The sequence below is a fragment of the Microtus oregoni genome, unplaced genomic scaffold, assembly GCF_018167655.1.
Source record: "Microtus oregoni isolate MIOR12 unplaced genomic scaffold, Mior012 000031F_ref0000149, whole genome shotgun sequence".
Classification (NCBI taxonomy): domain Eukaryota; kingdom Metazoa; phylum Chordata; class Mammalia; order Rodentia; family Cricetidae; genus Microtus; species Microtus oregoni.
This window is the reverse complement of record NW_024543090.1, coordinates 16,539,143-16,553,384: the sequence shown is the minus strand read 5'-3', so window position 1 is coordinate 16,553,384 and position 14,242 is coordinate 16,539,143.

The following is a 14,242-nucleotide window of genomic DNA, read 5'->3' as shown; positions in this document are numbered from 1 at the left end:
AGCTATTATACAACTGCATTTTAATACTGCCACTCCCTGGAATAGAGTAAAACTGGATGCTCTACCAGTAGCATTTCAAGGACACCAAACTAGAAAACCAAGAATGTATAAACACTGATAAAAATAAACATTTTAAGATTCTAATAATCTAATCCTGCTGCCAATGCTGCATACACTTCTGTCCTGATCACTGGATTTCTTTTAAGTAGTTGACTTAATATGGAGGTCATAAAATGGGCATTGCTGCTTCTAATTAGTTCTTCCCCCAATTAAAAAAAAAAAACTCTGGATTCTTTGATAATCTAAATCGCACAAGAAAAATCTAAGTTGAAAATAATGACCACTATAAATAATATTTATTTAACAGTAGTTACATATATATCCTAAATAAACATTATTTTTTACTAAGATTATTTAACAAATAGCACATTAAAGCATCCAAATAATTGTGCATTCCTCAAACAATGCTGTCTTAAAGCAGGCAATGATTTTGAAATTCACACCATCCAAGTCTTTCTCTATAAAAACTAGGAAACATAGATTTAGGAATGTTATTGACTTTGCAATAGTCATGAAATTGTTGACAATCAATAATAAAGTTTATACATAAATCTAACTTTGGGGTGTCTTTGTAATAGAGAAAAGAAAACTATGTTTCAAATAGCATATATGTTTGTTAATGCTTGCTTTACATCGAAGTTAAGTCATATTTATTTTTTTTTTTGGAAAACCATTATCGACAGAAAGTGTCCTCCATATTTATCACATCTGTTATTGTCTAAATTAAATTTTTATCAATGAAATCAACTAGAATTCAGGTGATATTTAAAATAACAATCGTACCATGTTCTGTAACCATCTGTGAGTTTTTCAATTGTGTGACATAAGATTCTATAAATTATTTAATGACTTAAACTCAGGATAAGCCATAGGTAAAAATGGAACCAAGGGCTGTAGTTCTTTAATATCCTGGCCTCTGCCTTTTAAACAGCGACTGGTCTCTCAGACTTCGAGTAAGTTCAAGGTGCGTTGAATGCTGGAGGTCAGGCATTGTCCTCGAACTTCAGGTAAAATCCTTCATGCATTCTAAACAACCATGGTTCCAGCTGGGTTCTCTTGTTCCTGTTCTATAAATGTAGGGACTAACACCTAATGAGATCATTTTCCTGAGGTGACTTAGCTGATAGAAAAATCAAAAGTGTGTAAGTTTTCTCTAAGTTTATTAAAGCTTATCTACAACAAGCTGTGAGAACTACTGGGAAATTTTTGTTTGTTTTTTTTTTATTAAGTTGAATCCACAAAGAAATTGTGAACATTGAAGTGCAAAGAGCAATGTAATTTGAATCCCTCATGAGTGTCCTGTTAAAGCTAATGACCACAATCACCATATACTCCTCCTACCTATACACTATTTTAGGAAGCTCTGGCTGCCTTACTGGTGTTGTATCTTCCAAACCGTGAATAAAGTGCTTGTCTAGTAATTCAGGTCATCTTTGAATTTTTGCCCCACCGTTCTTTAGAAATTTCAGGTTTATGTAAAGTTGCGTACATTTTCAGTAAAGTTTATCTTTCAAATTCTTAATGTTGAGTCTATTCTGGGAAATATTTCAGTTTTTTAAAAATACCAAATTTATTTTCACCAATGAACAAAAATACAATTTATATTTTAAATATTAACTTTTAAGATTACAATTTTATTAAATTTATTTATATTTTTAATAGAATTTTTATAGATTTCTTTCACTGGTATATATTAGCCAGATGATCTGTGAATAAAATAATGCATTTTAATTTCCAATATAGTTGCCTTTTAATTCTTTTTCTTGTATCATTATATTAACTAGTATCTCAAATACAGTATTTAATAGAAGAGATTGGAGACATCTCTGTCTTGTTCTTTATCCTGAGAAGCTATCATACAACTTCCCACCATAAATATGATGTTAGCTATGCATGTGTTTCCTGATGCTGAATGAGAATGATCTCTTCTTTCCTCTTTTTATGAGAGTGTTTTTGTGATCATATCTGGGTTTTAGATTTTGTCAAATTATTTTACTGTGTCTAAGATGAACATATATATATATATATATATATATATATATATATATACATATATACAGACTGTGCTAAAGTTTGAGTGTTTATTTGTCAAAATATAACTGCCAAAATGATGGTTCTAAGACATGAATACTTTCAGCACTGATTAGAAATAGGATTAAATTAACAATTGTATGAAAAGGCATCCTTAATATCTACCTAACTCCTTGGCCAAAGTAAGAAGGTGCCCTATATAAGTGAGAAAGCAGTACTCCACAACCAAATAACCTCTCAGCACTTTGATTCTGAGCCAAGCAGCACACTTGCAGTTCATTAATCATCAAATTGAAATCAGTTAATGAAGACCGTGAGTGAGAAGGCTTAGTGGTGGAGTGTTACTGTCTAGTATATGCAAAGCTAAAAAGCCTGGGTTTCATCTCCAGTACTGCAAAGAATATATATATATATATATATATATATATATATATATATATATATAACATATTATACAAGAAATTTTAGGAAAAATACTTATCCAAAGCCCTATTCTAAGAACATATTCATTTAAACACTTTCTAAACACATTCAAAGGGTTTAGGAGTTGGTTTTTTCATTTTCCAGCGTCTCCTTGGGGTTGAGCTCTGGTCTTCTTAGGCACCACTAACTGATGGACCGTACATCTGGCTCCACAAACAGGATTAGAGTTCCTACAGTGTCACACATTATATATACTACATTAATTGCTGGAATTACACCGAAGGTTGTGTAGTTTTATAATTATAAGTGCACTAAAGAGAATTAGCACTAGGATAGATTTGTGTGTAAAGCAATAAAAAAACGATGAAAGAAATTTCACAGATAAAGTTACATTATATTTGAATATCAAAATCAAAACCAAAAGATTATGTAATAGTGAAGGTTAGAGGACCAAAAAAAAAACATGACCAAAATAGAAACAAAATTTGTGAACAAACAACACTGAGCAGCATGGTGACAGAAAGAACCTTCGAGGCAGACATTTCAAGTTGAAATTCTTTTTTTTTTTAAATTTATTTATTTATTAAGGATTTCTGCCTCCTCCCCACAACCGCTTCCCATTTCCCTCCCCCTCCCCCGATCAAGTCCCCCTCCCTCATCTGCTCGAAGAGCAATCAGGGTTCCCTGACCTGTGGGAAGCCCAAGGACTGCCCACCTCTATCCAGGTCTCGTAAGGTGAGCATTCAAACTGCCTAGGCTCCCACAAAGCCAGTACGTGCAGTAGGGTCAAAAACCACTGCAATTGTTCTTGAATTCTCAGTATTCCTCATTGTCTGCTATGTTCAGCTAGTCCGGATTTATCCCATGCTTTTTCAGACCTAGGCCAGCTGGCCTTGGTGAGATCCCAATAGAACATCCCCATTGTCTTAGTGTGTGGGTGCACCCCTCGTGGTCCTGAGTTCCTTGCTCGTGCTCCGTCTCCTTCTGCTCCTGATTTGGACCTTGAGATTTCTGTCCGGTGCTCCCGTGTGGGTCTCTGTCTCTGTCTCCTTTCATCGCCTGATGAAGGTTAATATCAAGTTGAAATTCTACTATCAAAGAGAGTCAATATATTTGGTCACATTTTGCTAGCATTTTTTATTCGTTTTTATTTTGCCTTTGTTTTTAAATGGGGATAATTCAAGCCTTCCCATAAAGTTCATGTGGAGACGAAAAGAGGTAACATCTTTTACATACATGGCTTCATCTTTGTGGACCATTCCATCCCCGTGTGTAAAAGAGAGCAAGTTCCCAATGCCATGAAATGAACATGAAAGTTTTGTTTTTTATGCTTTTTTTTTTGTTTTTTTTTTTTTTTTGGCTCGGTTAGAAGGTTTGTACCGAGGAAAAATTTTTGGTTTAATCTAAGGATTATGATCTGGAACTTGTTTTAGAGTGGAGAGGATATAGAGGAAGGAGGTCAGCCTGGAAGGCAAGAGACTGGTTCAGGATCTACTGTCTATATCAAAGAAACATGGTAGGAACTGCAATAGAAGTGCTAGAGGTGGGGAGAAATGGAAGCTCTTTGGAGAAAGAAAATGTTACAGTTGTCTATTGCAAAGAACTGAAGAGAAAATAAAGTAAGTGATTGCTGACTCCACAGGACAGAGTGCTACTGTGATTGCCTTTGGGGAGAGAAAAACATGTGCTTGATGCTGTGTGGGTTTATTGTTTGCTTTTGTTAGCATTCGTTTGTTACAAGGAGGGGGGATTTCAAGTTTGAGAAACTGGAAAAGGATCCGTGGAAAATAAATCTTATGAAGTTAGGTGCATATGTACATGGAGATTAGAACATTGGCCTCCGAAGAGAAAAATGTTTTATCTCACTTTGTACTCCAGGATAGATCAAAATTTATCTGAGACCTGGAGAAGGAAGAAGTCTGACATTTATTTAGACAGCTTTCTGACAGTGTTCTTTAGCTCACATCACTTGTGATCTTGAGCTTTGGAGCAAATTCTTACCAGTTTTTCAGGCTTAGAGATTGAAAACTCATGAGTTATAGCAATGAGATTCACCAATAATACTTTTTTCTTCAAAATGTGTGCAAATGTAAGCAACAGTAGAAATACTTTTAAAAACATACAATAATGGCAATATAACCTTAGCCTGGATGCTGGAGGATTTCATTATTTATAAAATGTCATTGGTGTCCATCAAGTATAAAAGTCATATAAATTGTAAAGTAGCCAAAAAATTGAAGTGTATCAGGAAAGTTAACTAAATAGACACCTAGTGATTAATGAACACAATAAGAATAATGAGAATTTAAAATAAAGGAGTACACCTTTATTCAAATGTGCCCTAATGTGTTTGTTCATGTGTCTAGCTATTCAACATTTTTCAAATTTCTCCTTTACATGCCTGTATTAATTTAACACATTTCTACTAATCTGTGTATCTCTATGTGGCTGTGGCTTACTGGCTAAAGTTCCTCTGGCTCTAGCGGGGCTATCTGTCTTCTCTCTAACTCTTCCTTCCTTCTACATTGCTATAGGCCAAGCCAGTTTCTTTATTCACTAACCAATAAAAGCAACACATAGACAGAAGGACATCCCACACCAGAGGCTTAATATGAATTACAAATTCTTTGGCTTATTAGCTCAAGCTTATTATTGACTAGCTCTTACCGCTTAAATCAACCCATTTCTATTATTCTATATTTTACCATGAGGTTCATGGCTTATTATCTCACATCTTGCTTCCCCGGAGGTGGCTGGAGTCTCCCTCAACTCTGCCTTCTTTCTCTCTTTATCTTTGCTTGGATTTCTCGCCTGGTCTTATTCTGTCTGGTAATTAGCCAAATCAGCTTCTTTATTAACCAATGGTAGTAAAACATATTCAAAATATACATAAGGGCATCTCACATCAAATGCCCAGTATATAGCTAAATGTTGACAATGCTCCTTGGAGTGCTGAGAAATGCACGGTTGATTGGAGATAGCAAAATTCTCAAACTATGTGACAGGTGTTCCAAGACAGTTTTGTCCCCAAACTTCAAAGGATACAGAAATGAACAAGGGGGAGGACAGTAAGTACTTTGAATAAATGGTGCTGACTTGAATGTTGAAACATAAGGAGAAATCTGGTCTGATCAGGGAAAGGAGTGCGCTTCTAGACAGAGAAGTTAACAAAAAACAATTTGAACTATGTAAGAAATTCTGAGCTATGCTGATAAGTTATGGTTCAGTGGCAATGGTGTCGGGACTCCTATAGGGTCAACAGTTTACCTGTTGACCAAATTTTTGAGTTACTCTTCATGACAGTGAGCTGAAATGGGGCTAAGACAACAGTAGAGAATACCTAATCAATCTCTCCCCAGCATTGAATACTAAGCCTATTAACTTTTTTGCCTCAGTGACTTAAACAGTGTGTCCCTATGATATATTTGAAAAGAAAGAATTAAGATAATTCCAGAAATGTTCTCAAATCCCAGATATCAAGCTTTATTGCCATATTTGTTCATCTCCTTCAAATTTCCTTCAAGAAGTGACGGGCACCATTAGAGAGTAGATTTTCTTCCCAGAAACCTGTCTCTGCTGCCACAGTGCCCAGCAGCCTCAGCAATATGTGTTTCCTGGAAGAACATTTCACTGTCGTAAGTGCTGACTGTCTCAGACAATCCTGGGGCCAGCCAGGAAATTTACAGGTGAGCCTTCAATATAATTCCCCTGGTTCCACACTCAACCATAAAACACAAAAGGTGGTCCCTGCTTTCCTTAAGATCTTTAAAAAGCTCTCATTAGGTAACTAAGTTAGAAAATAAAAATCTATATCTTGTTTCTATTCTAGAGTGAAATCCTTATTGAAGCCTACATTATAGTCACATTAATATCACATTAGCTCCTTGTGATTAATATTGCTACAATGGATGAATTAATAATGATTGGCCACTTCGCTTAGGTTTTCCCTCCCCCTACCTTGTCATGAAGAGGATCCAGGGCATTGATTATCACAAATATAATGGATTGATTCATCACTTATGGGAAAAGAGATTCGCTTCCCATCAGCTTTTTCTTTTCTTCTATACCAGAGATATATTATCTTTGGAAGCAACTCAAAACCATCTACAAATTACTCACTGCAGCCAACAATTATAATTAAGGATGGTGATTTGAACGCCAGCCTTGAATGAATGAGGATGCCTTACATAAATGAATTGCCAAAAGAAGATACAGTGAGAAGACACGATCTTTCTTCTTTTCAGACTTCTGTGGAATGAAAACAAATGAATACCATGGTTATCATCAGAACGGGATGATCCATTACCTTTCTAGTTTAAACTGTAGTACAAATGTGGTCTACTGAATCATCTTCTAACCTTAAAACACATTTAGGAGGTGATATTTTCAAACATTTGATCATAAAGCTACTTATCTTCTCAGCAGGGAAATGTTGACTGTCTGTCTCACTGACCAGTTTACTCCTGATTTTCTTCTTTGATTTTCGTGGTCCATATTCCTTTTTTTTTAAATTTTTTTCATATTCCTTTTTTTAAAGGTCAAACTTTTATTCTGTGGATGGAAAAACACCCTTCTGTCAATGTCTAGTCTGATTAAAACTATTAACAACCAGTATGGTCCTTATACTACAACCTTTCTTTTCATGGGCTGACATTGGCCTGGAACTTCAATCTAGAATGAGTTTGTTGAGCCAATTGATACAATTGTGCTTTTAATTGCAATTTAAAATCATTGGCACATTTTCTTCTTATTGACATTTGATCCATATGCAATCATGGGAGTCTAGTGTTAACCTCCAAATACTACACCTAATCTGTGCATTAAGAAGATAATGGCTGTTTATTGCTATACTTAACAATGTGTTGTTAGATTTTAGTATCTTCAATCTACTAATGAGCACTTGTGGTTTCATAATGAAATGGCTAATATTTCTTCCCTTGCAGTTGTGGGTAAATGGGCTTCAAATTAAAGCTGGTGCTTTATACCTATACATATGCATGTGGAACCGGAAAGTTCAACTGGGTTCTTTCAAAAAGCATTTGTGGATGGCATTCTATGCTGAGGTGTAACCTTGTTCAAAACATGGAGGTCTGCAGAAGATGAAAGATTTATAGACAAGAAAATCACTTCATGACAATAAGACATACAGGACAAAATATATATTCGATAAACAGTGCTACAAAATCATCATAGAATCCATAAGAAATCCTCAACGAAGATGATAACTGAAGCAGGCTTAAGGAGCAGATCCATGAGGATTCTTTCTTATCATAGAAATAATAAGTCAAAAAGTTTATACCACTGCCAAGTACCAATAAGGGAGAGAGAGAAAAAAAGAAAAGGTAAAGGGGAAGGAGGGAAGAGAGGAGAGAAAGAGGGAGAGAGACAGAGAGACAGAGAGGGAGAGAGAGGGAGAGAGAGAGAGAGAGAGAGAGAGAGAAAGAGAGAGAGAGGACCACCTTTGCATCTTGGTTTCTTATTTGAAGGTCAAAGCGCCCTAGAAGTCAGTCACTTCTCTTTGGCCTGTTTGCTTTCTATTTATTTGCCTTTAAAGGGGAGAATGGAATCAACATATCTTGGTTATATTTTCTTGCTACAAGTTTTTCCTTAAATTCTCCACCCCAATATTCCCCTACAGCCTACCTGTAACTAGCATCCTTCTAAAGACCAGGCCTGACTGACACCCCTCCAAAACCCACCCCTATCTGACATCTGTCTAAAACCCTTTAGCTCACTGTATTTTCCATGTGTTCCTCTACTTCCTCTTTCCTGCCAGAATAATCTTCTTAAACCTCAGATCTAATTGATCAAGTCATACCCCAAAAGCCTTTCATAATTCTTGGTTGTTTATCAAATTAAATGCAAATCCCTCCCCGGCCCTTCAGAATCCTTAGCCCCATAAGGGCCAGGGAGGCTGATTTGCTGCTCCTCTTTCTATCCTTCCACTACCTCCTTCCTTTCCTGGTACCTGTGTGGGAAAACCTGGGAGGATAAGCAGGAAGAAATGAAACCAATGCAAGTCCCAGACCAGGTGATTTGGGAAAGTGTCTTCAGAACAAATGGGACCAACAGTTCAATTCAAATAAAAATGAAGCCAGAGGGAACCAGGTATTTTGCAATGAATTGGTTCAAAGGACAAAGAAGAGAGGTAGTCAATCCTCCTGCTGCACAGAAATAGGAGTTCTAATAGCCAGGCTAAGCTAGAGATAACTTTGAATCTGCTGTATATGAGTACTTACAGTATGCAAACAGGCAGGCAATATAAATCAAGGCTGTTTGAGTGTTTTGGAAAATAGTGAACCAAGACAGCACCATTTTTGACAGGATATGGGGTGTGCTCAGAACTCCAAACAACCCAGTTTCCTGCAGAAGTTGGCAATTCCACCTTATAGTATGCCTCAGACTAGACTGTGAGCCTTCTGAAGAAGAGACTGGCTCATTCATTCATCTGGGAAACTCTGGCTGTGCTCCCCACAAAGACAGGTAGAGTCTGACCTCGGGCATCAGTTCATCCGAGTTAGATAAGAATCAGTTTAGACATAAAAAAAGGCTTCTCAAAGTATTTTTATTTTCATTAAAGACGATTATATTTCACTACTTTACTCATTTTAAATTAATTCTCTGAGCATTTCAAATATGCTTTAACCACATCCACTCCCTGCTTCTCTGGGGCTTCCAGATCAACCCCCTCCACTTCCTGGCCCACCCAATTGTGTTTGCTTTTTTTTTTTTTAGTTTTTAATCCATCAAGTTTTATATTATGTTTTTGTTTCGATTCACTCAGATATTTTCCCCTCTCTTAATGAAAACGAGCATTCCCTTTTAAATATTGGCCTCTTTAGAAGAAGGGTGAAGAATGTCCTTTAATGATTTTTATTATTTGTTATTTATTTGCTCCAGTTGAGAAAATGATTCACTGTCCAAAGTAAGAAATATTATGTCTTGAGAATGGCCTTTAAAAACAGACATTTTCGCCTGGCGGTGGTGGCGCATGCCTTTAATCCCAGCACTCGGGAGGCAGAGGCAGGCAGATTGCTGTGAGTTCGAGGCCAGCCGGGTCTACAAGAGCTAGTTCCAGGGCAGGAACCAAAGCCACAGAGAAACCCTGTCTTGAAAAACAAATCAAACAAAACAAACAAACAGAAACAAAACAAAACAAAACAAAACAAAAAACCCAGACATTTTCAAAGCAAATGGAAACCTCTTTCATATTTGGTTTATGCTTTCTTCTCATGAGCCCTCCAGTCACTGCGTCGGTTGGTGGTGCCACATTTTAGCCTTTGTTGAATGAATGGCTGCATTACAAAAGCATTGAGTGGCTTTGTCTCTGGATACTGCCGTCTCAAAGTTTTGCATACCTATTTCGTGTTTATTAAATCCTACAAATATTATTTTTACAGGCAGGAAGTGAAGGTCTGCAGACATGACAACTTTTTAGTTTTCCCCAATCATAAGCCTCCAGGTAAGTGACATGAAGAAATGAATGGCATTTCACCCATGCTTGTGTGGGCACAGATGGACCGATTCTTATTAGGTTTTCAAAAGTGACTTTAAAGTCACTGGCTCGAGCCATTTGATGTATTTTCTGGTTAACTAAAAACTAATGCTCAAATTAATTTTTTAAAAATGGTTTTAGTTTTCTTGAAACAAGACTATAGTGACTTTCAGATTTTAAAATACTGAGTTTTACCTGTGATTTTCTCTCACTGAGGGATAATTTTAGTGTGTGTGGTACCTCTAGATCACCATCTGAATTCCAGTGTAGGTGGAGGAAAGACAGAGTAAGGAAATGTGCCAGCTTCCAATAGTTTGGTTATTGTTCATTTCTCTCTTAAAATTTCAATAAAGTAAGCTGTAAGTTTTTCTTAATATTTTGTCTTACTAGATTCTAGCTCGGTAACTTTATTGTATATTTTAATCTCAGTATCATCTTTACATAGGGCGGGGAGCCTGGAGCACTGCAGCATGTATGAAGAGGTTAAACATGTGGCATGTGTGGTGAACTCCTTTGACTTCATGTGTGTGCATCTGCAGACTCAGAGCTACCCTCTGAACTGTGCAATTCTGAACAACTAAACTTGTTTATCTAGACTCTTGGTACAGTTATTGTCTTTAAATATTGAAAACATAATGCTGACCCTAATATTTCTATTACTCATGCCCCCATCCTTTACATTTGGAACACTAAAACATATCATTAGATACGCCCAAGAATCTCTTCTATTTGTTCTCTTCTATGTTTACAAATGTCATGTGTTTTGAAATTTGTCAACCATTGGCCAAGAAAGTCAAGTGATCACACCCATTATTTCTATTGTTTTGATTATAATGTTGTTCCCAAATATATCGTTAACCCTCTTGTGAAAATGGCCTCCATCCTGTCCAAGTGTTCCATAGTGCTTGCTGTATGTGGAGTTGAAAGGGAGCATGTACCTGAGGTTAAAGGAAAAGACTAGGTGTTCTGCTTTGCCATCCTCTGTGATTTTCTAGTCACATTGTGTCCTAATTAAAGAGCGCTTTTGCTTTAGCCACAGAAACTTACCTTAAGGAGAACTTGAGTGTACTTTCTTATCAACTAACTGATAGAATTGGAAAAAGGCGCTGGAGTCTGCTTTTCTAATTCCTTGTACAAATGCTTTGCAAGTGACTTCTTTTCGTTTTAGTGTTTTACACCTGGGAAAGAAAGGGTCTATGTATGCAAGAACAGGTGGAGTTCAAATGAAATTCTGAGGAGATAAACTTCCTCAACAGGCTCTCTCTTTCCTTACCGCGAGACTTTATTGTAGTTCCACCCCAGGAAGACAAAGGAGCCTCCTCTTGTCTCATTTCCAGAAGAGACTTCCTGGGTAATTTATTGGTTTTAATTTCAAGAGTATAGACTTCTTGCCTCTACTGACTCTAGATCTAGTTACTGTATCTACTCCTTGAGATATTTTCCCCTTAAGACTATTTTCCTGTTTGGAAATTATAGCTATAAACCGATTAAGGAAACCAGCCCCTCTTTCCTTAAAGATAGGCTTAGTTATTACTCCAGAAACAATGTGATTATAGAAGATTAGTTAGATTAATCAATGCTTTACAAGGTTAGTGAGCTCTCCTAAATTACACAGTGTCTTAGCTACTTCCTCATTGTGAACATTGCTAGGCCAATTCAACTGTTATCTTTTTCCTAAGAAAATCCAATTCTTATGACTAAGCGTGACTCCCTACATCCCTTTTCTCCCTCTAATATGAATGAGAGAATAGATTTTTTTCCCTATTCTGTTCTGTATGATTCAGTGAGGCAGTTACTCTCTCAAAAGAAGTGACCCAGGGTCTAGAAACGTGGCTCCACTGGTAAAGAGCTTGCCTTATAACATGAGGACCTGAGATTTTATCCCCAGAACTCATGCAAAGAAGCTGGGTATGACCATATGCTCATATATTTCTGGAACTGGAGGCAGATGGACCTAATATAATCACTGAGACCATTGTCCAGGCGGCTTATCCTAATCAGCAAGTTCCAGTTTGAGGGAGAGACCTGTTTCAAAATAAAATAAAATAAGATCAATGATAATTTAGAATTGACACCTAAGTTTGACCTCTAGCCTGCAGACAAACATGTGTGCATACATACATGTACACCCATGAAAACACACACACACCACACACACACACACACACACACACACACACACACACTTGCTAATTGCATTTAAGCTCCCTTTCTCCGTTATCTCCTTTGATACCAGACTGTGGGTACAACCTAAGCTACCAGATCCCAACCAGGCAGAACCGTTGCTTGTTTGATGCTGCTGTGCTGAGAGACCTGCAGTGAAAGGAGCTCCTATGTCCCCGATTTATACTCCTGGGCCAAACCCTGATCACTCGGGAGTTTTACAAAGCGTTGGGAACTGTGAGGGGAATACAACGCAAATGAGATTCAACTCAACCTTTTCCTGCCATCTCTTGCTTTCTTAGCACCTGACTTGGGAATTCCTTTCTCCTGAGGAGTATTTCACACACTTCTCTTTGAGGGTCTTACACCCATGATTCTGATCTGCTTTGAAAGGCTACTTTTGAAGAATTACTGTAAAATGATACATATATCAAGATGTATTCACTTTTGTTACAGGATTGCTTAATTTCTTAGATGCTGTTCTTATGGCTCTTTAAAACCATTTATCTTTGACTCTATTTATTCTAGAAACCTGGCAACTTCTTTGGGGTACATACCAGCAAAGCTGGATTTTGGAATCAGATTCCTTCCCATATGGTACCAATATATCTCTGTCTTTGCCTTCATGCAACACAACCCCAGATGTTAGCATTTCTGGGTTTTAATAGGCCTCTGATCTTGGGCAAGCCCTTCTTTTGGAAGAGTCAATGGTATGTTTTTAAAGCTACAGCTCATTTACAAGATTGTTTTTATGAGATTTGTTTTTCCTGATGATATGGCATTCACCCTTATTCCAAGATTTTTAACACATAAACTAGCAGAGAGGTTACCTGGCACTGAGATAAATGCTTGCATGGTAAATAGCTTAAAAAGGCAAGATAAGCTTTTATTCTATCTAGAAGTAAAATATTGTGAGCGTGGTCTGGAGTGTTTAACCCATACAGCCATGTTTAGCTTTCCTAGGATGTCAGGTTAGAACTTCTTTTTCAGCTGCACGCTCACAGCTTTGTTGGAGCAGGTTTGGTTATGAATCTACAATGGAGACAGTGGGAAGCCAGAACATTCCTGTGTAGAGAACAAGCTTAGTGGAAAGTTGGATATAATAGTCACAGTGTCAGTTGCTACTGAGAGATTCTTCTACTGTAGCTTTCATGATTGAAAGAAAATGAGTCACCCAGGGGAAATTTAATTTACATGTAGGTGAAAGGCTCTTTTCTAAGGGACAGTATCACAATTTGTATAAATAGATATTATAAGCATTTTTTGAGTAGCATAATAATTTTATAGTGATCTATATTCCAATATAGCTTTGCATGATTATATCATGTTAAGATCAATAAAAGAACATGCTAACAATATAAGGAAAATTTTTGGTTAATATAATATTCATATTTGCAATCCCTTCCTTAATAAATTCTGAAGCCTCAGGCCACTAAGGCTATTCGAACATACAATGGAACATCATTTTTATACCATATATTTACCAGTGTTTGGTATTTTATAAATGAAGATGGATTATAAAATAAAATTTATAGAAAAATACCTTAGTGTGCAGAAGTTTTCAGCTCTACTGAGTCCCATTTATTGATGGTTAGTCTTAGTGCCTGTGTTATTAGTGTCTTGCTCAGAGAGTTCTGTCTTTTACCAATGATTTCTGGTCTATCTCCTCTTTCTCTTCTGTCAAGATTCACTGAGTATATTAGCCACACTTCAGGACTTTACTTCTGTGTTTGGTTTCTGTTTTGTGGCGGGGGGGTTGTTTAGTTTATTTTTTCATATGTAGAAATAAAGGGCATGGAGTTGGGTAGTTGAGGAGGAGGGGAGTATCTGAAAGGAGTTGGGAGAGGGGGAAAGTGTAATCAGAATGTATTGTATAAAAAATCCCTTTGTTTCAATAAAAAAGATAATTTAATCAAAAGCTTCAGCCTCAAAGTGTTTTAGAAGAAATGTTAACTTTGTGGAATGTTTTTATTAGGTGAGAGAAATAACTCAGCTGTTTTCTGTTTAAATATTCCAATGACTATCTTGAACAAGAGTTGATAGTATAAAAGAGGAACTTGGAGTATTGAG